Source organism: Callithrix jacchus, chromosome 13, assembly GCF_049354715.1.
Source record: "Callithrix jacchus isolate 240 chromosome 13, calJac240_pri, whole genome shotgun sequence".
NCBI classification, from domain to species: Eukaryota; Metazoa; Chordata; class Mammalia; order Primates; family Cebidae; genus Callithrix; species Callithrix jacchus.
Genome location: NC_133514.1, coordinates 36,984,281 through 37,009,524, shown reverse-complemented (window position 1 = coordinate 37,009,524; position 25,244 = coordinate 36,984,281). Strand labels below are relative to the sequence as shown.

The following is a 25,244-nucleotide window of genomic DNA, read 5'->3' as shown; positions in this document are numbered from 1 at the left end:
TGGCTATACCAATTCCAGCAACAGATTAGCTCTGTCATGTTTAATTACCACAGCTTTAACACAATGGGGAAAAAAAGTGCCTTCCCTTTTTTCACATGTAAGCTCATCCAGGCTGATATCTCCTGAATGCCTTAGAAAGGCTCTCCAACCCCCACCAAGACAGCCAGTCACATATAATAAACTGTAATGAAACTAGCTGCTAAACTAGCATGATAATCCCAGCCCTTGAGATTTATTTATGCAGATGAGGCGTGGACTAATTCCCAATCAGATTCTAGCTCAGCATTTGCTCCTGAAAAAAAATCATTTCCAATAACCAACAATGTCTAAAAAGAATCATACACCTCTTTACATCTGCATGCATACACAGAATAGACAGAATATACATGTGCACAGATGCTATACCTGAGTTGAAGCAGAGATCTATGGACTGAATAGGTCAACAAATGCCATGAAAGTGAATCTTGGCAATGGATGTTTACACTAAATTAGAAGGCAGAGGTAAGGCTGACACCTTAAGGCTCAAATACCTTCATTTCCCTTTGGTAAATGCACCTTCCCAGCATCCATGTCTTGCCCCCGCAAGACAAAGGCTGGTCTTCTTTCTACCATGATAGATTTGTTTCCATTTTCTTGAATTTTATATAAATAAATTCATACTACATATACTTTTTTTCTCAGCTTCTTTCACTCTGTATTATTTTAATATTCATCCATGTTGTGGATATCTGTAATAGATTTCTTTTTATTGTTGAGTAGTATTTTGTTGTATATAGATCCCATAGTATATTCACATGTTATTCACATGTTGGACATTGGGTTGTTTCTGGGTTTTGCCTTTTCATATAAAACTGCTATAAACATATAGCTTTCATTTTTTTAGGAAAAAATCTAGGAGTGGCTGGCAGTATTGTAACTACATACTTCACTTTTTCAAGAAAATTCCTAACTTTTCCAAAGTGCTTATACTGTTTTATATTTCCAACAGAAGTGTATGAGTTCTATTTCTTCCTTGTCATTACTAACATTTAATTTGATCTGTCTATAATTTTATACTTATAAATTACTTCATATATTTACTATATATATACTTTATATATATTTATAATTAAAGTATAGAAGTGTAAATTCTATACCTCATAGAATTACTATAATATAGTAATTCTAATAGATACCTAGTGCTATCTCAGTGTTATTAATTTGCACTTCTCAAAAGACTAATGACATTTCATGTGATTATTTGCTAGCTCTATATTATCTTTGAGTATGTATCTGTTCATATCTTTTGCCTATCATATAATTGAGCTTATTGAGCTTTTGTTTGCTTATTGTAAAGTATTAAGAATTTTTTCTCTATTTTGAATGCAAGTCCATCAAATATATTCCTCAGACATTTTTCCCAATGTGTGGTATGGCTTTCCATTTTGTTAACAGTGCCTTTTATGTATGAGAAAAGTATGTAATTTTTGATAAAATCTTAAATGTAAATCTTTATTTTATGTACCATGCTTTGGATGTTATATCTGAAAAAAATCTCTGCTAACTCAAGGTCACAAAAGTTCTATTCTATGCTTTCCTCTATAAACTTTATAGTTTTAGGTCTTACATTTTGATTTAGGATTTTTTATTTTTTTGAGATAGAATCTCACTCTGGCTCCCAGGCTGGAGTGCAATCTTGGCTCACTGCAACCTCTGCCTCCCAGGTTTAAGCAATTCTTCTGCCTCAGTCTCCCAAATTGCTGGGATTACAGATGCCTGCCACCATGCCCAGCTAATTTTTATATTTTTAGTATAGATGGGCTTTTGTCATATTGGCCAGTCTGGTCTCTAACTCCAGACCTCAGGTGATCTGCTCATCTCAGCTTCCCAAAGTGCTGTGGTAGGTTACAGGCATGAAACATCATGCCTGGCCTAGGATCCACTTTTTAGTTATGTTTTTTGCATATGGTGTGCAATATACATCAGCATTCATTTTATTTAATTTTAAAAATATTTTCTTTCTTTTATGTATGGATGTCCAGCTCTTTCAACAGTAAGTGTAGAAAGACTTTATTTTCTTTACTAAATTATGTTTATAACTTCGTTGAAAATTAGTCATCCATATATGTGTGGGTCTATTTCTCAACTCATATTCTGTTTTGTTGATGTATGTGTCTATCTTTACATCAATTCTACCTTGTTTTGATTATTGTAGCTTTACAATAACACTTAAAATCAGACAGTGTTAGTCTTCTGTCTTTGTTTTTCTTTCTCAAAGTTTTCTTGGCAACTCTAAATCCTTTGCAGTTTCAAATTATTTTTAGAATGTAGACATTATTTCTGTGATTCATTTGTAATTTAATTTCATTTTGGTTAGAGAACATTCTTTGCATGACCTCAGTTATTTTAAATTTGTTAGATTTGTTTTGTTAGATATTTTAAATTTGTTAGATTTGTTTTGTTTTACAGACTAGACAGTGACCTACACTGATAAATGTTTCCTAACTACTGGAAAATATATGTGTTATTTTGAGTGCAGTGTTATATAAATATCAATTAGATAAAGTTACATATGGGATTGTTCAAATATACATTTTTAGTTAATTATCTGTCTACTTGTTTTATAAATTATCAAGTAGGAGGTATTGAAATCTCATATCTTAACTATAATTTTTTTATGCTTCTCCTTGTTGTTGTATCAGTTTTTGCTTCACTTGTTTGTAGCTAAGCTTCTAGATTTATAAACATTTAGAAATATTATGTCATCTTAATGAATTGTCTCCTTTATCATTATGAAATAACTTCTTCATTCCTGGTAATACTCTGGGTTCTGATATCAGCTTTGCTTGATATTTATATGGCCACTCCACTCTAATTAATGTTAGGATAGTATACATTTCTCTATCCTTTACTTTTATATGCTATTTATGTTTTTACATTTAAATTGCATTTCTTCTAGAAAGAAAATAATTGGGTCTTGCTTTTTTTTTTCATTCAGAATAGCAAGCTTGGCCTTTTAATTTGGGTATTTAGACCATTTATATTTAGTATGATCTAGACCATTTATATTTAATGTGATGAATTATGTAGATGAGTTAAATCTGATATCTTGTTATTTGTTTTCTATTTATCTCATTTGTTTTTTCTTCCCTTATCCTTCTTTTGTCTGTCTACTTTTAGATTAATTTGATCTTAAATTTTTATTTCATCTCTATTGTTGGCTTAGAAGCTAGCTAGATTTTATTATTTTAGTAGAATTTATAGAATTTAAACATTGTTAATGTATCACATTTCTTCTTCAACTAATATTACAACATTTTACTATGTTATGAGAACCTCAAAACTGTATAATTTCATTTATCCCCTCTTGACTTTTGCAATATTGATGCTACATATTTTAATTCTACATAAATTATAAACTACATATTTTATTGTTATTTTGTTTAAATGGTTTAAAATCTCTTTTAAAGTTATTTAAATAACAATAAAATATTTTATATTAATTCATATACTGAGATTTTCCAGTATATGTGTAAATTCCATATTTATATTGGCTTTTTCCTTATGCCTACAGCACTTTATATATATGTATGTGTGTGTGTATGTCTATATGTATATACGTGCATTTATAGATATAGATATCTACAATACTGCAAAAGTCAAAAGGGAGAAATAGAAGTATGCAGTTTCAATGTTCTTATTGGTAAAATGTTGCAATATCACTTGAAAGGAGTAACACAGTAATAATGCAGAACCCCTATAAAATCCACTTTCTTTTTTATTTTATTTTATTTTATTTTACTTTATGAGTATACTATATCCAGCATTTATCCCCATGTTATCTCTCCCCACCCTCCCCACCACCCACTGTCCCTCCCATCTTCCCCCAACTGACCCCAGTGTGTGATGCTCCTCTCCCTGAGTCCATGTGTTCTCATTGTTCAACACCTGCCTATGAGTGAGAACATGCAGTGTTTAGTTTTCTGTTCTTGCATCAGTTTGCTGAGAATGATGGCTTCCAGATTCATCCAAGTCCCTATAAAGGACATGAACTCATCTTTTTAATGGCTGCATAGTATTCCATGATGTATGTGTACCACATTTTCTTTGTCAAGTCTATTATTGATGGGCATTTGGGTTGATTCCAGGTCTTTGCTGTTGTACACAGGGCTGCAATGAACATACATGTGCATGTGTCTTTATAGTAGAAAATTTATAGTTCTTTGAGTATATACCCAGTAATGGGATTGCTGGTTCAAATGGAATTTCTATTTCTAGATCCTTAAGAAATCACCACACTGTCTTCTACAATGGTTGAACTAATTTACACTCCCACTAACTGTGTAGGAGTGTTCCTACTTCTACATATCCTCTCCAGCATCTGTTGTCTACAGATTTTTTAATGATCGCCAATCTAACTGCCATGAGATGGTATCTCAATGTGGTTTTGATTTACATTTCTTTAATGATCAGTGATGATGTGCATTTTTTCATGTTTGTTGGCCTCATATATGTCTTCTTTTGAAAAGTCTCTGTTCACATCCTTCACCCACTTTTAAATGGGGTTGTTTGCTTTTTCTTATATATCTGTTTCAGTTCTTTGTAGATGCTGGTTATTAGCTCTTTATCAGATGGGTAGATTGCAAAAATTTTTTTCCATTCTATTGGTTGCTGATTCACTCTAATGATGGTTTCTTTTGCTGTACAGAAGCTCTGAATTTTAATCGGATCCCATTTGTCTATCTTGGCTTTTGTTGCCATTGCTTTTGGTGTTTTAGTCGTGAAGTCCTTGCCTATGCCTATGTCCTAGATGGTTTTGCCTACTTTTTTTTCTAGTGTTTTTATGGTGTTAGGTTTTATGTTTAAATCTTTAATCCATCTGGAATTAATTTTAGTGTAAGGTGACAGGAAATGGTCCAGTTTCTGCTTTCTGCACATTGCTAGCCAGTTTTCTTAAAACCATTTATTAAACCTGGAGTCCTTTCCCTATTGCTTGTTTTTCTCAGGTTTGTCAAAGATCAGTTGGTTGTAGATGTGTGGTGTTGCTTCTGGGACCTCTGTTGTGTTCCATTGGTCTATGTCTCTGTTTTGGTACCAGTACCATGCTGTTTTGATTACTATAGCCTTGTAGTATAGTTTGAAGTCTGGCAGTGTGATGCCTCCAGCTTTGTTCTTTTTGCTTAGAATTTTCTTGGTTATGAAAGCTCTCTTGTGATTCCATATGAAGTTGAAAGTGTTTTTTTCCAGTTCTGTGAAGAAGGTCATTGGTAGCTTGGTGGGGATAGTGTTGAATCTATAGATTACTTAAGGCAGTATGGCTATTTTCATGATATTAATTCTTCCTAACTATGAGCATGGAATGTTTTTCCATCTGTTTGTGTCCTATCTTATTTCATTGAGCAGTGATTTGTAGTTCTCCTTGAAGAGGTCCTTTACATCCTTTGTTGGTTATATTCCTAGGTATTTTATTCTCTTTGTAGCAATTGTAAATGGGAGTTCACTCTTGATTTGGCTCTCTGTCTGTTTTTGGTATATAGGAATGCTTGTGATTTCTGCACATTAATTTTATAGCCTGAGACTTTGCTGAAGTTGCTTATCAGTTTGAGAAGATTTGGGGCTGAGATGATGGTGTCTTCTAGATATACAATCAAGTCATCTGCAAATTTAGACAGTTTGCCTTTGTTCTTTCCTAATTGAATACCCTTTATTTCTTTTTCTTGCCTGATTGCTCTGGCTAGAACTTCCAGTACTATATTGAATAGGAGTGGTGAGAGAGGGCATCCTTGTCTAGTGATTTCAAAGGGAATTCTTCCAGCTTTTGCCCACTCAGTATGATATTGACTGTAGGTTTGTCATAAATGGCTTTTATAATTTTATTATACATTCAATCAATATCTAGTTTATTGAGAGTTTTTAGCATAAAGGGCTGTTGCATTTTGTTAAAGGTCTTCTCTGCATCTACTGAAATAATCATGTGGTTTTTGTCTTTGGTTCCATTTCTGTGATGGATTATGTTTATGGATTTGCATATGTTGAACCAGCCTTGCATATCCAGGATGAAGCCTACTTGATCGTGATGGATACACTTTTTGATGTGCTGTTGCAATCAGTTTGCCACTATTTTATTAAAGATTTTTGCATCGATGTTCATCGCGGATATTGGCCTGAAGTTTTCTTTTTTAGTTGAGTCTCTGCCTGGTTTTGGTATCAGGATGATATTGGTCTCATAAAATGAGTTAGGGAGGATTCTCTCCTTTTGTATTGTTTGATATAGTTTTAGGAATGGAAGCAGCTTCTCTTTGTACTCTGGTAGAATTCGGCTGTGAACCCGTCTGGACCTGGACTTTTTTTGGTTGGCAGGCTATTGATTGCTGCCTCTACTTCAGCCCCTGTTATTGGTCAATTCATTGTTTCAACTTCCTCCTGGTTTAGTCTCGGTAGAGTACAAGTGTCCAGGAATTTATCCATTTCTTCCTGGTTTACTGGTTTATGTGCATAGAGCTGTTAGTAGTAATCTCTGATGGTAGTTTGTATTTCTGTGGGATCAGTGGTGATGTCCCCTTAATCTTTTTTATTACATCTATTTGATTCTTCTATCTTTTCTTTTTTATTAGTCTGGCTAGTGGTCTGTCTATTTTGTGAACTTTTCAAAAAACCAGTTCCTGAATTTATTGAGTTTTGCAGGGTTTTTATGTCTCTATCTCCTTCAGTTCTGCTATAATCTTAGTTATTTATTGTCTTCTGCTAGCTTTTGAGTTTTTTTAATCTTTCTCCTCTAGCTCTTTCACTTTTGATGATAGGGTGTCAATTTTAGATCTTTCCTTATTTCTCATGTGAGCATTTATTGCTATAAATTTCCCTCTCAATGCTACTTTAAAGGTTTCCCAGAGATTCTGGTAAGTTGTGTCTTCATTCTGATTCACTTCAAAGAACATCTTTATTTCTGCCTTCATTTCATTGTTTATCCAGTTGACACTCAGAAGCAAGTTGTTCCGTTTCCAAGTGTTTGTGTGGGTTTGAGTGTGTTTCTTAATCCTGAGTTCTAGTCTGATTGCGCTGTGCTCTGATAGACTGTTTGTTAGGATTTCTGTTATTCTACATTTGCTGAGGAGTGATTTACTTCCAATGATGTGGTCAGTGTTAGAGTAAGTGCAATGTGGTGCTGAGAAAAATGTATATTCTGTGGATTTGGAGTGGAGTATTCTGTATACATCTATTAGTTCCACTTGGTCCAGCTCTACATTCAAGTCCTGGATGTCCTTGTTCATTTTCTGTTTCATTGATCTAATATTGACAGTGGAGTGTTGAAGTCTCCCACTATTATTGTGTGGGAGTCTAAATCTTGTTTTAGGTCATTAAGAACTTGCTTTATGTATCTGGGTGCTCCTGTGTTGGGTGCATATATATTTAGGATAGTTAGCTCTTGTTGTTGGGTTGATCATTTTACCACTATGTAGTGTCCTTCTTTGTCTCTTTTGACCTTTGTTGGTTTGAAGTCCATTTTATCAGAGATTAGGATTGTAACCTCTTCTTTTCTTGATCTCCATTTGCTTAGTAAATCTTCTTCCATCCCTTTATTTTGAGTGTATGTGTGTCTCTGTATGTGAGATGGCTTTCTTGAATACAGCATACCGATGGGTTCTGACTTTTTATCTGGTTTTCCAGTCTGTGTCTTTTGATTGGGATGTTTAGGCCATTTACATTTGATGTTAATATTGTTATGTGTGAATATGATCCTGCCATTTTATTACTGGCTTTTTTCTTTCTCATTAGTTGACTTATTTTCTTCATTGCATTTTTGGACTTTGCCAACTGGTTTGCATTTGCAGTGGCTGGTACTTGCTACTTTCTATGCTTAGTGTTTCTTTCAGGAGATCTTGTAGGGCAGGTCTGGTGGTGACAAAATCTCTCAGTAATTGCTTGTTCCTAAAGCATTTTAGTTCTTCTTCACTTAAGAAGCTTAGTTTGGCTGGATATGAGATTCTGGGTTGAAAGTTCTTTTCTTTAAGGATGTTGAATATTGGTCCTCACTGTCTTCTGGCATGTAGGGTTTCTGATGAGAGATCCGCTGTGAGTCTGATTGGCTTTCCTCTGTGGGTAACCTGGCCTTTCTCTCTGGCTGCCCTTAGCATTTTTTTCTTCATTTCAACCCTGGTGAATCTGAAGATTATGTGCTTTGGGGTTGCTCTTCTTGATGAATATCTTTGTGGAGTTCTCTGTATTTCTTCAACTTGAATGTTGGACTGCCTTGCTAGGCTTGGGAAGTTCTCCTGGATAATATCCTGGAGCATGTTTTCCAGCTTGGGTTCATTCTCCCCATCATGTTCAGGTACACTGATCAAATATAGATTTGATCTTTTCACATAATGCCATATTTCTTGGAGGCTTTGTTCACTTCTTTTCACACTTTTTTCTCTTATCTTGCCTTCTCTTTTTATTTCATTGAGTTGATCTTCAATCTCTGATATCCTTTCTTCTGCTTGATCGATACAGCTATTAAAACTTGTGTTTGCTTCATGTAGTTCTCATGCTGTGTTTTTCAACTCCATCAAGTTGTTTATGTTCTTCTGTAAGTTGGTTATTCTAGTTAGCATTTCATCTAACCTTTTTTCAAGGTTTTTGGTTTCTTTGCATTGAGTTAGGATGTGTTCCTTTAGCTCAGAAAAGTTTGTTATTATATACCTTCTGAAGCCTATTTCTGTCAATTCATCACACTCTCGATCATGTTGTGTTTCTGTGTTGTTAAGGAGTTGTGATCCCATGAAGGAGAAGAGGTGTTCTGGTCTTTGATGGTTTCATCTTTTTTGTGCTGTTTTTTTCCCATCTTCATTGATTTACCTGGCTGTGGTGTCAGGGAGCTGCTTGATGAGGTCGCTTCTCTACCTGTTGAGGCACTACTGGGTTTCTAGGGATTCCTTCAAGTTACTAGCAAAACTTCCTGTGTCTTTTTTGTTTATCCTGGAAGATTAGGCCTGCCTCTTCTGCTGACCTGTAGGCTCTCCTGGTCGGTCAAGAACACTGTCCCATTGCTATGTAAGCTTCCTGTTTTTTGTTAAAACATATAGCCCAGTCCCACCCCTCTAATGGTGAGTTGTGCCCTTCCTCCACTGGGCTGGATCATTCAGGGTTCAGCTCAGACTGTGGCACTGGTTGCACAACCAACTAGAGTCAGAGCTTCAGCCCTCTGGAGTTTGTGGGGGAAGGGTAGGGACCTGCCCAGCCACATCTGGCCATCTCCCCTTTTCAGCTTCCTCTCTCTCCAGTCATGGGGTAGAGGCCCATCGTGCTGCTCCGTCCGTCCTCCCACTTACAGCTTCCTCTCTCTCTGAGCAGGGGGAAGGGGCAAGAGCTCGGTCCACAGGTTCTCCCGGATGGCTTTTGTGCTTATGCGTCTGTTTAGGTCTGTCCACCAATCCCGTACACCATCCTGGATTATTATTCAACCCTGTGATTGTAATTCCTGGCAATTGACTGGCAGAGATACCCTGTTCTGTGTATTGCTGAGGCTTTGGGGGAAGGCTGTATCTGGACCAAAGTGCCAGAGGGGGATCCTCTGAGTTGCCAGTCAGATGCACTTTCTGGGTGAAGCAGCACCCCTCCCCACCTCACTCTGCCTTGCTTGGGCTTTGCTCACTGTAGGACCAGACCCATTGAAATGCCCCTGGTGCCTCAGCTGGAGCTCAGAGATCTCTGGATTTCTGTGTCTCTCTCACTGGGTGTTGTGCACCAGAGTTGTGTCTATTCAGCCATCTTGGAGAGTCTATAATCCACTTTCAAAGAAATATTTCACAGTAGTAGTCTGCTTGTGGTTACTTCTTTCAGCTTCCATATGTCTAAAAAATTTTTATTTTTCCATTGTTTTTGAAAGAAAAGAAATTTATTCTAGGTTGAAGGGTTTCTTTCTTTCTACACTTTAAATAATATTGCTTCACTATCATCCCACTTACACTGTTTCCAATGAGAAATTTTGCAATAACATTTATGTTTGTTACCCTGTATGTAACATCATTTTCCCCCTCTAAATTCTTTTAAGTTTTTATCTTTTTTTTTTTTTTTGTCTTTCAGATGGAGTCTTGCTTTGTTGCCCAGGCTGGAGTGCAGGGACACAATCTTGACTCATTGCAACCTCTACCTCCCAGGTTCAAGTGATTCTTGTGGCTCAGCCTCCTGAGTAGCTGGGATTACAGCTGTGCATCAATGAGCTGGGCTAATTTTTTGTATTTTTTTAGTAGATACACAGTTTTATCATGCTGGCCAGGCTGGTCTCAAACTCCTGACTTCAAGTGATCCACTCGCTTTGGCTGCCCAGAGTGCTGGGATTACAGATGTGAGCCACCACACCCAGCCAATTTTTCTTTTGTCATTGGTTTTGCACTATTTGATTATGATCTCTGTGGTGTGGTTTTATTTATATTTCCTGTGCTTGACATTCATTGTGCTTCTTGTATTTGTGGATCTATAATATTCATAAAAAATTTAAGCACTTTCATTTTCATTTATTTTTTGCTTGCTCATCCACCCACTTGTTCTCTCCTTAGAAGATTTTTATTATAGGTATATTAGGGTACTTGAAGTGGGCTTAATCTAGCTGATGCAATTTTTTAAAAAATTATTATTCCCTTTTCCCTTCATGTTCAATTTTGATAATTTCTATTTCTGTGTTTCACATTTACTAATATTTTCTTTTTCAATGTCTAATCAGCCATGAATCACATTTTATCAATTTTTCATCTTATATATTGAAGTTTTCAATCTAGAAATTTGATATGGGTATTTATTGTGGCTTCCATAACACTACTTAACTTTTTGTACATCTGAAACACAATTATCATAATTGTTTTATTGTTCTTTTCTGCTAATTCTAACACTTGTATGTGTTCTGGGTTGGTTTTGATTGTTTTTTCTGTCAACATTGTTTATACTTTTCTGCTTCTTTTCAGGACTGGCAATTTTTTTTTATTGGAATCCAGACATTTTATATTTTATATCCTAAATATATTTGTTTTCCTACAAATATTCTTACACTTTACTCTAAAATGCATTCACTTTACTTGGAATCAATGTAATTCTTTCTTTGTTGATTTTAAAACTGATAAGACTGCATGAGGACAATGCTCAACTATATTAGCCCATTTTTATATTGCTATAAAGACATAACTGAGGCTGGGTAATTTATAAAGAAAAAAAGGTTTAATAGACTCACAGTTTTATATGGCTGGGGAGGTCTCACAATTATGGCAGAATGTAAAGGAGGAGCAAAGTCATTTCTTATATGGTGGCAGGCAAGAGAGCATGTGCAGGGAAACTGCCCTTTATTAAACCATCAGATCTCATGAGACTTATTAACTATCACAAGAACAGCACAAGAAAAACCCACCCCTATGATTCAATTACCTCCCACTGGGTCCCTCCCATGACACATGAGGATTATGGGGGCTACAATTCAAGATGAGATTTGGTTGGGGACACAGCCAAACTCTATCAACAATATATGGCTAATCATGCTCCAGCACTGAATGTAGACTCCTTTTTGTATTCCTAATGCCTTGTGAATTATGAGAGGATTTCCAATCTGGCTGCTGAAACAGGCAAAGACAATACTTCTAGCTCTTTGTGAGTGCCAGACTCTGTTATTTCTAATCATTTTATGTAGGTCTTTCCCCAGACTTGAGTAGCTTTCTAATAAACCTGTTTTTATTAGTATGCTACTAAATACTCAGGAATCCTCTTAAGCTCTCTGGGATTTTTGTGTCCATGTAATTTTCTCCTTTCCAGTACTCTGTTCTTTGGACTCTAGTTTCTTTGGTTGTGCCAGACTTGCATCTCTGTCTTTGCAGTTCAAGAATTCTACCAGACACTATCTGGATTTTCCCTCTAGTACCTTGACCTGGAAACTTTTCCAGTGGGAAATTGTTGTTTAATGCATTTTGGTTCATTTTTGGATCATTGGTTATGGTTAATATGACTCTATAAATTCAGAAAACATGATGTCTATATTCATTGTACCTTTTCATATATTCCTTTAATGTTGAAAAGAATTCTGGTACTATTTTCCTCAATTCACAGATAAAGAAAGTGAAGCATAGAAAAGTTAAGCAACTGTCACAATTCCATACAGTTGGAGTGGCAGGATCGGGGATTGATTCTTGAAGTTCAATCTGACTTCAAATTTCTTGGTCTCTCCAGTGCAACATGCTGCCTCCAAGAATAATACAGTCTCCACTCAAATCAGATCTTTTACTCTTTTACATATATTATGTTATTTGCAATAGGCATGAAAATTTCAACCTAGACCTATGTTTTATACTGAATAATTAGAACTTTTTTTTACTATGATTGGTTAAAGCTTGTAAATCATCTTGATAGTGATGGTTTAAAAATTTGCTTTACTTTTTATTGTGCCTAGTGAAAGCTATGAAAAAAGATTGTGACAATTTTGTTTTCAGCCTATTATCTTAAAACATACTGTTCAAGGAACTACTAAAATTGCAGTCCTGATGTACATGGAAAGTCCAGCAATAGAAAAAGCAAAGCCCTGAGGAGGTTTATTTGTATAATATGCATTTGATGCGGAGGAGAAGGATATTCAGCAATCTCACAAGTCAATTAAGTGTCAAATCTGGGTAAAATCAGAAAAGAGAAAGTTTTAATATGACATCATGAGAGGATTTCACAAATTGATGGAGTATTATGTGTGTGTGTTTTTAAGTCTGTTCTCTTTCTGAAAGTAGACCAGATAATATAGATGGAAAGAAAATCTAAAAATTCAGAGTTAATTCTGATACTGCTTTTAAGCAAATGTATGACTTTGGACAAGTCACTTCACCTGGTTTAATTTCTTCAAATTAACGAGGAAAATAGGAATCAGACAGGTTAAAAAATATCTTCCAACATTAATATTCAGGCCTTTTATGGTAAAATAAAAATCTCTTGGTCCATACATTTAAGAAATCAAACTTGATGACATCACATTTTTAAATGAGTGCCACAGTGAGTTTTTTAAGTAGATAATTTATTTGGTTGTAATATGAGGAAACTTTTCAATTGTCTTGCAATATGGAAGGTTTTCTCTTTCTTTTTAGAGACAAGGTCTTGTTCTGTTGTCCAGGCTGAAGTGCAGTGGCACAATCATAGCTCACTGCAGCCTTGAACTCCTGAGATTTAGCAATCCTCCTGCCTCAGCCTCCCAAGTAGCTGCAATTACACGTATGTGTTACTACACCCAAATACATTTTTTATTTTTATTTTTGTATATATGGGGTCTTGCTCTATTGCCCAGGCTGGTCTCAAAACTTCTGGTTTCATGCTGTCCTCCCACCTTCACTTCCCAAAGTGTTAAGATTTCAGGCATGAGGCACCATACCTGACCTAGAAGTTTCTTTACTCCACATTTTTTGGTCAGGTTAACTTTTGAGAACATCTAAGTATTATAATCAGAATACATTTTGGTCAGTAATAACAAAACACAGAAAGCAAATGTATGACAGGTCACTAAACATGTACAATTCAACTGCTGAAAAAAATTCACTCTAGATTTACGCCAAGTCACTGCAGTATTTTAATACATTCCTACACCATTTCTTATCTTTCTTACCCCTTCAACTACACTGATGTTCACAATTGCTATGGAAAAAGGATTCGCATAAGTTGTATAATCTTTAGTCTTAGACAAAATACACACTGTATAAACACCAGACATACATATGGCAGACACATGGTGAAATTCTCTATCTTCAAAAGTCTCTCTGCCAAGCATTGACTAATCTCTCTAATCTCTGTTCTCACTCATTAAATTAGCAGGAAGCTAGAAAAACAAGCAAACAAGCATAAAGAGGGGAACTGTCTGAAGAAAAAAGAAAAAGAATAGCAAGGAAACAGGTTCCAAAAATAGTGTATTATTATTAAAAGCTAAAGTTTAAAAGTATAGCATCCATGTGATCTTTTCCAAGAACAGGCAAATCACTTCTCATCCTTGCTCATGAATGTCCTTCTGCTCTTATTAAGCCTGCATTAAGTTGCTACTGCAGGGAAGATACTATACTCTTTGTTATACAGGAAACAAACCATGGTTTGTGTTCCAAAGTAACTTATCATGTAACAGAAAAGGCAGCCATTACATGTATTATATAAAAAAAACAACTTACGATGGAGGGAAACGACAAAAGGTACATTTAGGACATGGTTATCTTATGGGCATGATAAAAGAAATTGAGCTAGGTTCATGCAATATTTATTCAGTAAATCAGTGGTTTGAAACTATAGCAGTACATTAGAATTACCTGAAGAGCTCTTTAAAAATATCAGCCTCTGGGTCTAATAATTAAAGTTCTGATTCATTTAGACTGGAGTGAGGCACTGATATTTTGTGAAGACTTTACTGAGCATGGTAACAGGTAGGAAGGTTTGAGGACAAAGGCATTGGGGTGAGAACCAATGCATTACATATTCTATTGGTCTTCACCAAAAATCAGATGCTCCTCATCTGCAACACCTGGCAAAGATAAATGAGTTCTGATCACTGCTTTAAAGGTAATCAGTCTAATGGAGATCCTTGTTCAGTTATTTAAATTTCTAGCCAATTGTAACATTGAACCATAATGATCTTGAAGAAAGAATTCTCATGGAGTAACACAAAGCTCCATGTTCAACGATGACTTTATATTAAAAGTTCCCATTCATTGCATCTGTGAATCATCTGTAGCTGACAGGAAAATTGCAAATTTGGAAAAATTTGTATCAAAATTCAAGTATATTTGAATGTAAGTGAAAACAAAGATAAATCTAAAAAGATTAAATAGATCTAAGATCAACAGGCTAATAGCCTATTTGGGGGTCCTAATAATCAACTGGGTAATTGTAGGACTGATAAGTTGTATCTTAGCAAATGCTAGAGAATCAGTGATGAATTTATTTTCAGTTAAATAAGGTCTAAAATAATTGAACTGAAAAACATGGTTACAACATAATCTGAATAGAACTGTAAAATCTAAAATGTACAATGACATAATCTCACTCACTCTGTGTTGTCAGTTTGGACTTGGATCAAGGCTGTCTGTTTATGCCCTCACTCTTAAAAGAGTTTTAGATAACTGTATAAAAAATGTATATTAACCAAGGCTGTGAAGGATTTTGCACACAATTTATGTGAAGAATATTGAAGGAAGTGTGATAAAAATGTTAGCACTGTTTGGCTGACTGTAACAAAATGTTCAACTACAAGTAGCTTGAAGAATTGTAATGGTCTGAATGTTTCCCCCCAAAATTTTTATGTTGAAACTCTAACCCTAAATGTGATGGTATTTGGGATTGGGGTCTTTGACAGGAAATTAGGTTTAATGAGGTCATAAAGATAGGGTCTTCATGTTGGGATTTATGTCTTTATGAGAAAAGAGACTAGAGCTCTATCTCCCTTCACCTGGTGGACACAGTTATTAATAAAAGACTACAAGCCAGAAAAAAATATTCCTGCCAGAACCTGGCATGATGCATCCTGGTCTTGGACTCCCAGCCCCCAGAACTGTGAGAAAATAAATAATAGTAAATTAATTAGGCAACCTCATCTATGATATTTTGTTGTAGCAACCCAAACTAAGACATTACTGAACATTGTCCAGTAGTGTCATCAAGAACCCAAGCTTATTCTATTATTCTCTAAATTAGCCTCAACTTTTTGCCTTTCAAGCTGTGACTTGGTCATTCATGGATGCAAGATGGCTGCCCTATTATTAATTCAAACACCCATGACCAAATCAGGATGGTAACTTTCTCTTTGTGTGCCTTTATTATTTTTTCAATGATGAGAAAAACAGCATAATACCCAATATGTGTCACTGTTTGATCTGACCACATATTTATCCTAGAATAATCTGTGATACAGGGAATAGAGCTACCATGACCAATTTGGAACTATCATGATACATTTTCAGTAACTGAAATTCTTGGATGCAAATCCTGCATTTATGATGCTATCATCATAAAACTTCTCAATAGCAGTCTTCCAACTTTTTGCTGAAATCCAATGTGAAATATGAGTGGGCTTGTTCATTAAAAAATGGGCAAAGGACGAGAACAGACACTTTTCAATAGAAGAAATATGTGCGAGCCAAAAGTATATGAAAAAAATTAATAAAATTAATCATTAGGAAAATGCAAATCAAAACCACAATGAGATATTATCTCACGCTAGTCAGAATGGCTTTTATTTTATTATTTGCTTGTTTATTTGAACCGGGTACATATATTTACAATGTATATAACAGACAAAAAGTACAGTCAAGAATAGCATATACACAGGTGTTTGTACACATAGTTTATTTATTAAAAAGTCAAAAAATAACAGATGCTGACAAGGTTCTAGAGAAAAGGGAATGCTTATACACTGCTGGTGGGAATGTAAATTCGTTCAGCCATTGTGGGAAGCAGTCTGGAGATTTCTCAAAGAATGTAAATGAGAACTATCATTCAACCCAGCAATTCTCTTACTGGATATATACCCAAAAGAAAATTGAGAAATGCAAATTAAAACCCCAATAAGATCCTTAACTGAGTCACATCTGCAAAGTCTCTTTTGCCATGTAAAGTGCCCTGTTCACAGGTTCTGAAGATTAGAACCTGGATCTTTTTAGAGGGTTATTATTCAGCCTATCAGATACTTCAAGTGCTTTTCTTTTCATCTGATATTTTTTTAGAATAGTCTAGCTACAAAGGCTTAAGTTTCCCCTAGAAAACATATTTGAACTACTCTTAGTATTTCACACTGATATTAAGGAACAGAGTAACATACGTAATAAGATTTTCTATTTAGAGTAATAAAAAATGCACTATACATTACTGGCTACAAAAATAAACATGACACTGTATAAACTGTATTTCTGAAATGGTAATATAACATATTACCACGTAAATGTATTTCCCTTTTGTGGGCCACACTAACCAATAGATGGGGTACAAGCAGGGAAGAAACATTTCAGATAGCTATGCTATTAGGTTGAACTGTGAAAAAAAAAAGAAAAAAGCTCCACTGATTTCCCCCACTCTGCAAGGACACCAAGTTAGTAAGTATCTACACAGAAAAAAAACCTTCATAAGATCAGGTGAGTTCCTGGTTTTAACTTCACATCACTGAAAAAAGCACTGAAGACAGAGAAAAACAGTTGCCTTAAATTGCCAGCACCACCCTCCCCCACCCATAGCAGCAGCAATCTGGTTCAGAGAGCATCTCTCGGCACAGAGGAAGGGAGATCACAGCAATTGTAAGACATTGAACTCAGTGCTGTCCTGTTAGAGCAGAAAGGAAAACTAGACTAAACTCAGCTGACAACCACCCACAGAGGTAACTTTGAAACCAGCCCTAGTCAGAGGGCAAGCACTGATCCCAGTGGTCTAAATTTGAGTGCCAGCAAACCTTGCCACCAAGGGCTACAGCCCTCTATGTCTCCAAAAACTTGAAAGGCACTCTAGGCCCTAAGAACTGCACCTGTTAGGTGAGTCCTAGTGCTGAACTAGGCGCAGAGACAGTGACTGGAGGGCATGTGACATGGACTGGAGGACATGAGACACTAGCAGGGCAGCCAAAAGAGCACTGGCATCACTCCTCCCGTAATCCAGGCTACACGGCTCAAGGCTCCAAAAGAGACCTCTTCCATCTGCCGGAGGAAAGAGTGGGGAGGACCTTGTCTTGCATCTAGGATACCCCCTCAGCCACAGCACAACAGGGCACCAGCCACCCTCGTGAGGCCCCCTTTTCTGGCCCTAGCTTCCAGATGACATTTCTAAACACACCTTGGGTCAGAAAAGAACTCTCTATCTTGAAAGAAAGAACTCAGTACTGGCAGCATTCCTCACCTGCAAACTTAAGAGCCCTTGCCCTGAATAACAAGCAGTGATACCTAGATACTACATCGAGGGACTTGTGCAAGCCTCTGAGGGTTGCTAGTTTCAGGTTGAGGCTCAGCACATTAACAGCCGTGGTAGCTACAGGGCAAAACTCCCTCTGCCTGAGAAAAGCAGGAGGAAAAAGGAAACTTTGGCTTACACCTTAGGTGTCAACATGGTCATGGTGGGTGGAGCACCAAGTGGGCTCTTGGGGTCCCCAGTTCTAAGACATGACTCTTAGATGCTCTTTCTGGACCTACCGTGGGCCAGTGGGGAGCCCATTCCCCAGAAAGGCAAGTCCAAGGCTGGATTGCATTCCTGGCAAGCTTGCTTAAGAGGCCTTGGGACTTAAGAAAACATCAGTACTAGTCTAGCAGTACTCATTGTTGCCTGGGATGGTGGTGACTACAGTGCTAGGCTTCTCTTCCTTTGGAAAGAGGAGGAAAGAGTAGAAAAAACCTGCAACTTGTGGTTTTAGAACACCAGGCAGATGTCTAAGAGTTTTCACTCTAGTCCCTGATTCTGGACCCACCAGGGTCTAGGGGAACTTGTCATCCTGAAGGGAAGGACGGCCTGGCTGGCTTTGCCACCTGCTGATTGTACAGTCTCAGGGCCTTGAGTGAACATAGGCAGTAGCCAGTGAATGCTTATAGCAGACCTTGGGCAAGACCCAGTGCTGTCCTGGCTTCAGGCCTGACCTGGCATATAGTCGTGGTGACTACAGGGTTACTCATGTCACTTCACTTCCAGGCTTGGGTGGCTCAGAACAGAGAGATTCTGTACGTTTGGGAGAAAGTCTGGGAAGAGACCAAGTGTCCCTGCCTGGTGTTCCAGGAGATATTGCCCCAAACCGTCAAGGTGATACCTCTATAAATCTTTAAGAACCACAGTGTTACTGGTCTTGGGGTGCCCCCTAAAGCAGATACAGCTTAGATCACAACACCCAGGTTTTTTTTCAAATTTCTGAAAAGCCTTTCCAAGAATAATTGCTACAAATAAGCCCAGACAGTGAAGACTACAATTAATACCTAACTCTTCAGTGTCCAGACACCAGGAACATATCTGGAGAAAAAGAGGTATATGACCTTTCAGACAGACCATTCAAAATGGCTATGTTGAGAAAACTCAAAGAAATTTAAGATAAGACAGAGAAAAAAATCAGATTATTTTAACAAAGATAATTTTAACAAAGATATTGGAATAAAAATCAATCAGAAACTCTGGAGCTTAAAAATGCAATACTGATATGGCTAGCCAGTTTTCCAAACACTGTTTATTAAATGGGGAATCCTTTCGCCATTGCTTGTTTTTGTCAGGTTTGGCAAAGATCAGATGGTTGCAGATGTGCAGTATTTCTGAGGCCTCCGCTCTGTTATATTGGACTATATATCTGTTTTGGTACCAGTACAATGCTGTTTTTCGTTATTGTAGCCTTGTAATATAGTTTGAAGTCAGGTAGCGTGATGCCTCTAGCTTGGTTCTTTTTGCTTAGGATTGTCTTGGCTATACAGGCTCTTTTTTGGTTCTATTTGAAATTTAGTTTTCTTCTAATTTTGTGAAAAAAGTCAATGGTACCTTGATGGGGATAGCATTGAATTTATAAATTACTTTGAGCAGTATGGCCATTTTTACAATATTGATTCTTCCTAATCATAAGCGTGGAATAGTTTTTCATCTGTTTGTTTCCTTTCTTATTTCCTTGAGCAGTGGCTTATAGTTTTCCCTGAAGAGGTTCTTCATACCGCTTGTAAGTTGTATCCCTAGGTATTTTATTCTCTTTGTAGCAATTATAAATGGGGGTTCACTCATGATTTTGCTCTCTATTATTGGTGTATAGAAAATGCTTGTGATTTTTGCACATTGATTTTGTATCCTGAGACTTTGCTGAAGTTCCTTATCAGCTTAAGGATATTTTAAGCTGAGACAATGTGGTTGTCTAAATGTACAATCATGACATCTACAAACAGACAATTTGGCTTCCTCTTTTCCTATTTGAATACCTTTTATTTCTTTCTTTTGCCCGATTGCCCTGGCCAGAACATCCAATACTGTGTTGAATGGGAGTGATGAGAGAGGGCATCCTTATCTTGTGCTGGTTTTCAAAGGAAATGCTTCCAGTTTTTGCCCATTTGGTATAATATTGGCTGTGGCTTTGTCATAAACAGCTCTTATTATTTTGAGATAAGTTCCATCAATACCTAGTTTATTGAGAATTGTTAGAATAAAAGGGTATGGAATTTTATTGAAAGCCTTTTCTGTATCTATTGAGATAATCATGTGGTTTTTGTCATCGGTTCTGTTTATATGATGGATTATATTTATTGAGTTGTGTATGTTGAACCAGACTTGTATCCCAGGGGTGAAACTGACTTGATCATGGTGAATAAGCATTTTGATGTGCTGCTGGGTTCAGTTCACCAGTATTTTATCAAAGATTTCGCATCAATGTTTATCATGGATATTGGTCTGAAATTTTCTTTTTTAGTTGGGTCTCTGCCAGGTTTTGGTATAAGGATGACACTTGCCTCATAAAATGAGTTAGGGAGGAGTCCCTCTTTCTATTGTTTGAAATAGTTTCAGAAGGAATGGTACCAGCTCCTCTTTGTACCTCTGGTAGAATTCGGCTGTGAATCCATCTGGTCCTGGGCTTAACTCAAGATGGATTAAAGATTTAAACATTAAACCAAAAACCATAAAAACCTTATAAGAAAGCCTAGACAATACCTATTAGGACATAGGCATGGGCAAAGACTTCATGATTAAAACCAAAAGCAATGGCAACAAAAGCCAAAACTGACAAATGGGATCTAATTAAATGAAAGACCTACTGCACAGCAAAAGAAACCCGCATCAGAGTGAGCAGGCAACCCTCAGAATGGGAGAAATTTTTTGCAATCTACTTATCTGACAAAGGGCTAATATCCATAATCTACAAAGAACTAAAACAAATATACAAGAAAAAAAAACACATCAAAAAGTGGATGAAGGATATAAACAGACACTTCTCAAAAGAAGACATTTATGTGGCCAAGAAACATGAAAAAAAGCTCATCATCACTGGTCACTAGAGAAATGCAAATCAAAACCACAATGAGATACCATCTCATGCAAGGTAAAATGTGATCATTAAAAAGTCAGAAAACAACAGATACTAGAGATGATGTGGAGTAATAGGAACACTTTTACATTGTTGGTGGGAGTGTAAATTAGTTTAACTATTGTGGAAGACAGTGTGGCCATTCCTCGAGGATCTAGAACCAGAAATACTATTTGATCCAGCAATCCCAAATGATTATAAATCATCCTACTATAAAGACACAGACACATGTTTGTTTATTGCAGCACTACTTATAATATAAAAGAATTGGAACCACCCAAATGCCTGTCAATGATAGAATGAATAAAGAAAATATGGCACATATACAGCATGGAATACTATGAAGCCATAACAAAGGATGAGTTCATGTCTTTTGAAGGAACATGGATGAAGCTGGAAACCATCATTCTTAGCAAACTAACACAGAAACAGAAAACCAAAAACCACATGTTCTCACTCATAAGTAGGAGTTGAACAATGAGAACACATGAACACGGTAAATGGAACATCACATACCAGAGACTTTTGGGGAGTGAGGAGCTAGTGGAGGGATAGCATTAGGAGAAATACCTAACGTAGATGATGGGTTGATAGGTGCAAGAAACCACCATGGCATGTGCATACCTATGTAACAAACCTGCACATTCTGCACATACATCCAAGAACTTAAAGTGTAACTTTAAAAAATGCAATACACATAGTGAAGAATTTATCAGAGTCCTTTAATTGCAGAATGGATCAAGCATAAGAACAAAATAGTGAGTTTGAGGATGTGCTATTTGAAAATAGAGGAGACAAAAGAAAAAAGAATTTAAGAAAATGAAGCACACTACAGGATCTAGAAAACAGCCCTAAAAGGGCAAATCTTAGAGTTATTGGCCTTAAAGAGGATGTGGAAGAGATAGCATAGAAAGTTTGTTTAAAGGGATAATAACAGAGAACTTCACAAACCTAGAGAAAGATATTAGTATCCAAGTACAAGAAGATTATAGAACACCAAGCAGATTTTACCCAAAGAATACTACCTTGTGAAATTTAATAATCAAACTCTCAAAGGTCAAGAATAAAGAAAGAATCATGAAAGCAGGAAAAGAAACAGATAACATACAATGGAGATCCAATACATCTGGCAACAGACTTTTCAGTGGAATACTTACAGACCAGAAGAGAATGGCATGACATATTTAAAGTGCTGAAAGAAAAAAAACAACTTTTACACTAGAGTAGTACATTTGGCAAAAACACCCTTCAAACATTAAGGAGAAATAAATATTTTCCCAGACAAAAAGCTGAGGGATTTCAACAATACTAGATCCATCCTACAAGAAATACTAAAGGAATTACTTCAATCAGAAAGAAAAGGATATTAATGAGCAATAAATAATTACCTAAAGGTACAAAACACACTGGTAATAGTAAATAGTAAAACCCAAAATATTATAACACTGTTACCATAGTGTATAAACTACTCTTACATTAAGAAAAAAGACTTAACAACAAACCAATCAAAAATGCCTACAAATACTCATGACATAGTACAATAAGATACAAATTAAAAAAATTAAAAAGTGGGGGCATCAAGTTAAGGTGAGTTTTTATTAGTTTCCTTTTTGCTTGTTGCTTTGTTTATGAAAATAGCATTAAGTTGTTCTCAGGTTAAAATAATGGGTGTTAAGGTAGTATTTGCAAGCTTCATGGTAACCTCAAACCAAAAAAACATACAATTAATACACAAAAAATAAAAAGCAAGAAACTAAATGGTATCAGCAGAGAAAACCATCTTCACTAGAGAAAGACAGGAATAAAGAAGGAAGAGAAGGCCACAAAACAATCAGAAAACAAATGACAAAATGGCATGAGTAAGTCCTTACTTATCAATAATAACATTGAATGTAAATGCGCTAAACTCTCCACTCAAAATACATAGACTGTATGCATGGATGAAAAAAAAAAGACCCATTGTTCTGTTGACTATGATAATTGCACTTTACCTATAAATAACACATAGACTTAAGGGGATGGAAAAAGATATTCCATGTCAATGGAAACCAAAAAAGAGCAAGGGTTACTACACTTGTATTAGACAAAATAGATTTTGAGACAAAAACTGAAAGAAGTAACAAAAAAAGGCACTCTGTAATGACAAAGGGGTTAATTCAACAAGAGGATATACTAATTTTAAATATATATGTACCCAACACTGAAGCACCCAGATATATAAAGGAAATAATATTATTAGAGCTAAAAAGACAGGTCTAAATACAGTAGTAGTTGGAGACTTTAACATCCTACTTTTAGCATTGGATAGATCTTCCTGAGAGAAAATTTATAAACATCAGACTTAGTCTACACTATCAACCAAATTTCTCTAATAGATATTTACAGAGCATTTCATCCAAGAGCTGTGGAATATTTCTTCTTTTCCTCAGCACATGAATTATTCTCAAGTACATGCCTTATATTAAGTCACAAGAAAAGTCTTAAAGCATTCAAAAAATGAAATAAAATAATATCAAGCATCTCCTGTGACCAAAATGGAATAAAATTAGAAATTGATAACAACAGAAATTTTGGAAACTATACAAATACATAGAAATTACACAACATGTTCCTGAATTGTCAGTGAGGCAATGAAGAAATTAAGAAAGAGGTTGAAAAATTTTTTGAAATAAATTATATTGGATACACAATATACCAAAACCTATGGAATACCGCAAAAGCAGTGCTCAGAGGGAAGTTTATAAGTGCATACATTTAAAAATAATTCAAATGAACAATCTAAAGCTGCATCTTAAAGTAGAAAAGCAAGAGCATATCAAACCCCAAATTAGTAGAATAAAAGAAATAATAAAGATCAGAGTGGAAATAAGTGAAATTGAAATGGAAAAATAATACAAAAAATCAATGAAACAAACAATTGTTTTTTTTGAAAAGTTAAATGAAATTAACAAACCTTTAGACAGACTAAGAAAAAAAAGAAGATTCAAATAAAATCAGAAATATAAAGGGAGATATTAAAAATGATATTACAGAAATTCAAAAGAGCATGAGTGGCTACTCTGAGTGACTATATGCCAATAAATTGGAAAATCTAGAAGAAATGGACAAATTCCTAGATACATGCAACCTGTTAAGATTGAGCCAGAAAAAAATCCAAAACCTGAACAGATTAATAACAAGTAACAAGATCAAAGTTGTGATAAAATATTCTCAATTAAAAAGAAAGCCTGGGACCCAATTGTTTCATGGCTGAATTCTCCCAAATATTTAAACAGAAAGCAATACCAATTCCACTCAAACTATTCTAAAAAATAGAAGAGGAAAGAGTACTTCTAAACTCATTGTACAAGGCCATTATTATCCTAATATCAAACCAAAAACACATAAAAAAAAAACCTACAGGCTAATGTTTCTGATTAATATTGATGCCAAAATCCTCAACAAAATATAGCATTCAACAATACATTACAAAGATCATTCTTCATGACCCAATGGAATTTATTACTGGCATGCACGGATGGTTTAACATAAGCAAATCAATCAGATACATCATTATCAACATAATTAAGGATAAAAGTCATATGATTCTTTCCACTGATGCTGAAAAAGCATTTGATAAATTCAATACCCCCTCACAGTAAAAACAAACAAACAAACAAAAAGAACTCCCAATTAACTGGGGATAAGGGATCCAAGATGGCCGATTAGGAGCAGCTCAGGATTGCAGCTCCCAGTGAAAGCTCAGAGAGTGAGTGGATGTCGCATTTCCAGACGGATTTTTATTGCCCACAGATGAGGAAATTCCCAGGAGGAGAAGCCCCATGGGTCGCCAGTGTGACTGTTTTGGCTGGCTCGGCCAGCACAGCTGGTGTGGCTGTTTTCACAGGCACTGCTGTTTTGCCAGTGCCCTGGCTCAGTGGTTCTCCATACAAAATACACAGGTCTTGGCACCATTTTAGCTGGTGATTGGAGCTCTGGGAAGGCAGAGTCACCCGTTTATCTGCTTAAAAAGGGGACTGAAACAGGGAGCCAGGCCAGGAGATTCCCAGGCCAAAAAGCACCACAAATCTCAGTGCTGCTGTTTCAGCCAGTGCAGTGGGTCACTGCACAGAAAATCACACAGATCCCAGCACCTTTTCAACAGGTGACTAGAATACCTGGGAGAGAGTTGACCATTCAACGAAAAAAAAAAGGCTCTGAGACAGACAGCCAGGTGATCAGGCTTGCCTGGTCCCACCCCCACAAAAAAACAGCAATTGAAAACGCTCTGGGTTGATTTTCACAGCAAGTACAG

The 25,244-nt window shown here is 36.1% G+C and overlaps 1 long non-coding RNA gene across 2 annotated transcripts in view; it reads left to right on the top strand.

The window, feature by feature from the left end:
• The window catches only part of LOC144578855 (uncharacterized), a 144,323-nt gene that overhangs the window by 69,945 nt on the left and 49,134 nt on the right, over window positions 1-25,244 (top strand). Inside the window, exon 3 of one of the 2 annotated variants that reach the window (XR_013525294.1) lies at window positions 10,045-10,477. The exons of the other annotated variant lie outside the window; for it this stretch is intronic. This is a non-coding gene — a long non-coding RNA (uncharacterized LOC144578855). Of the gene's footprint in view, window positions 1-10,044; window positions 10,478-25,244 lie in introns of those variants that run through there. 2 annotated transcript variants of the gene reach the window in all.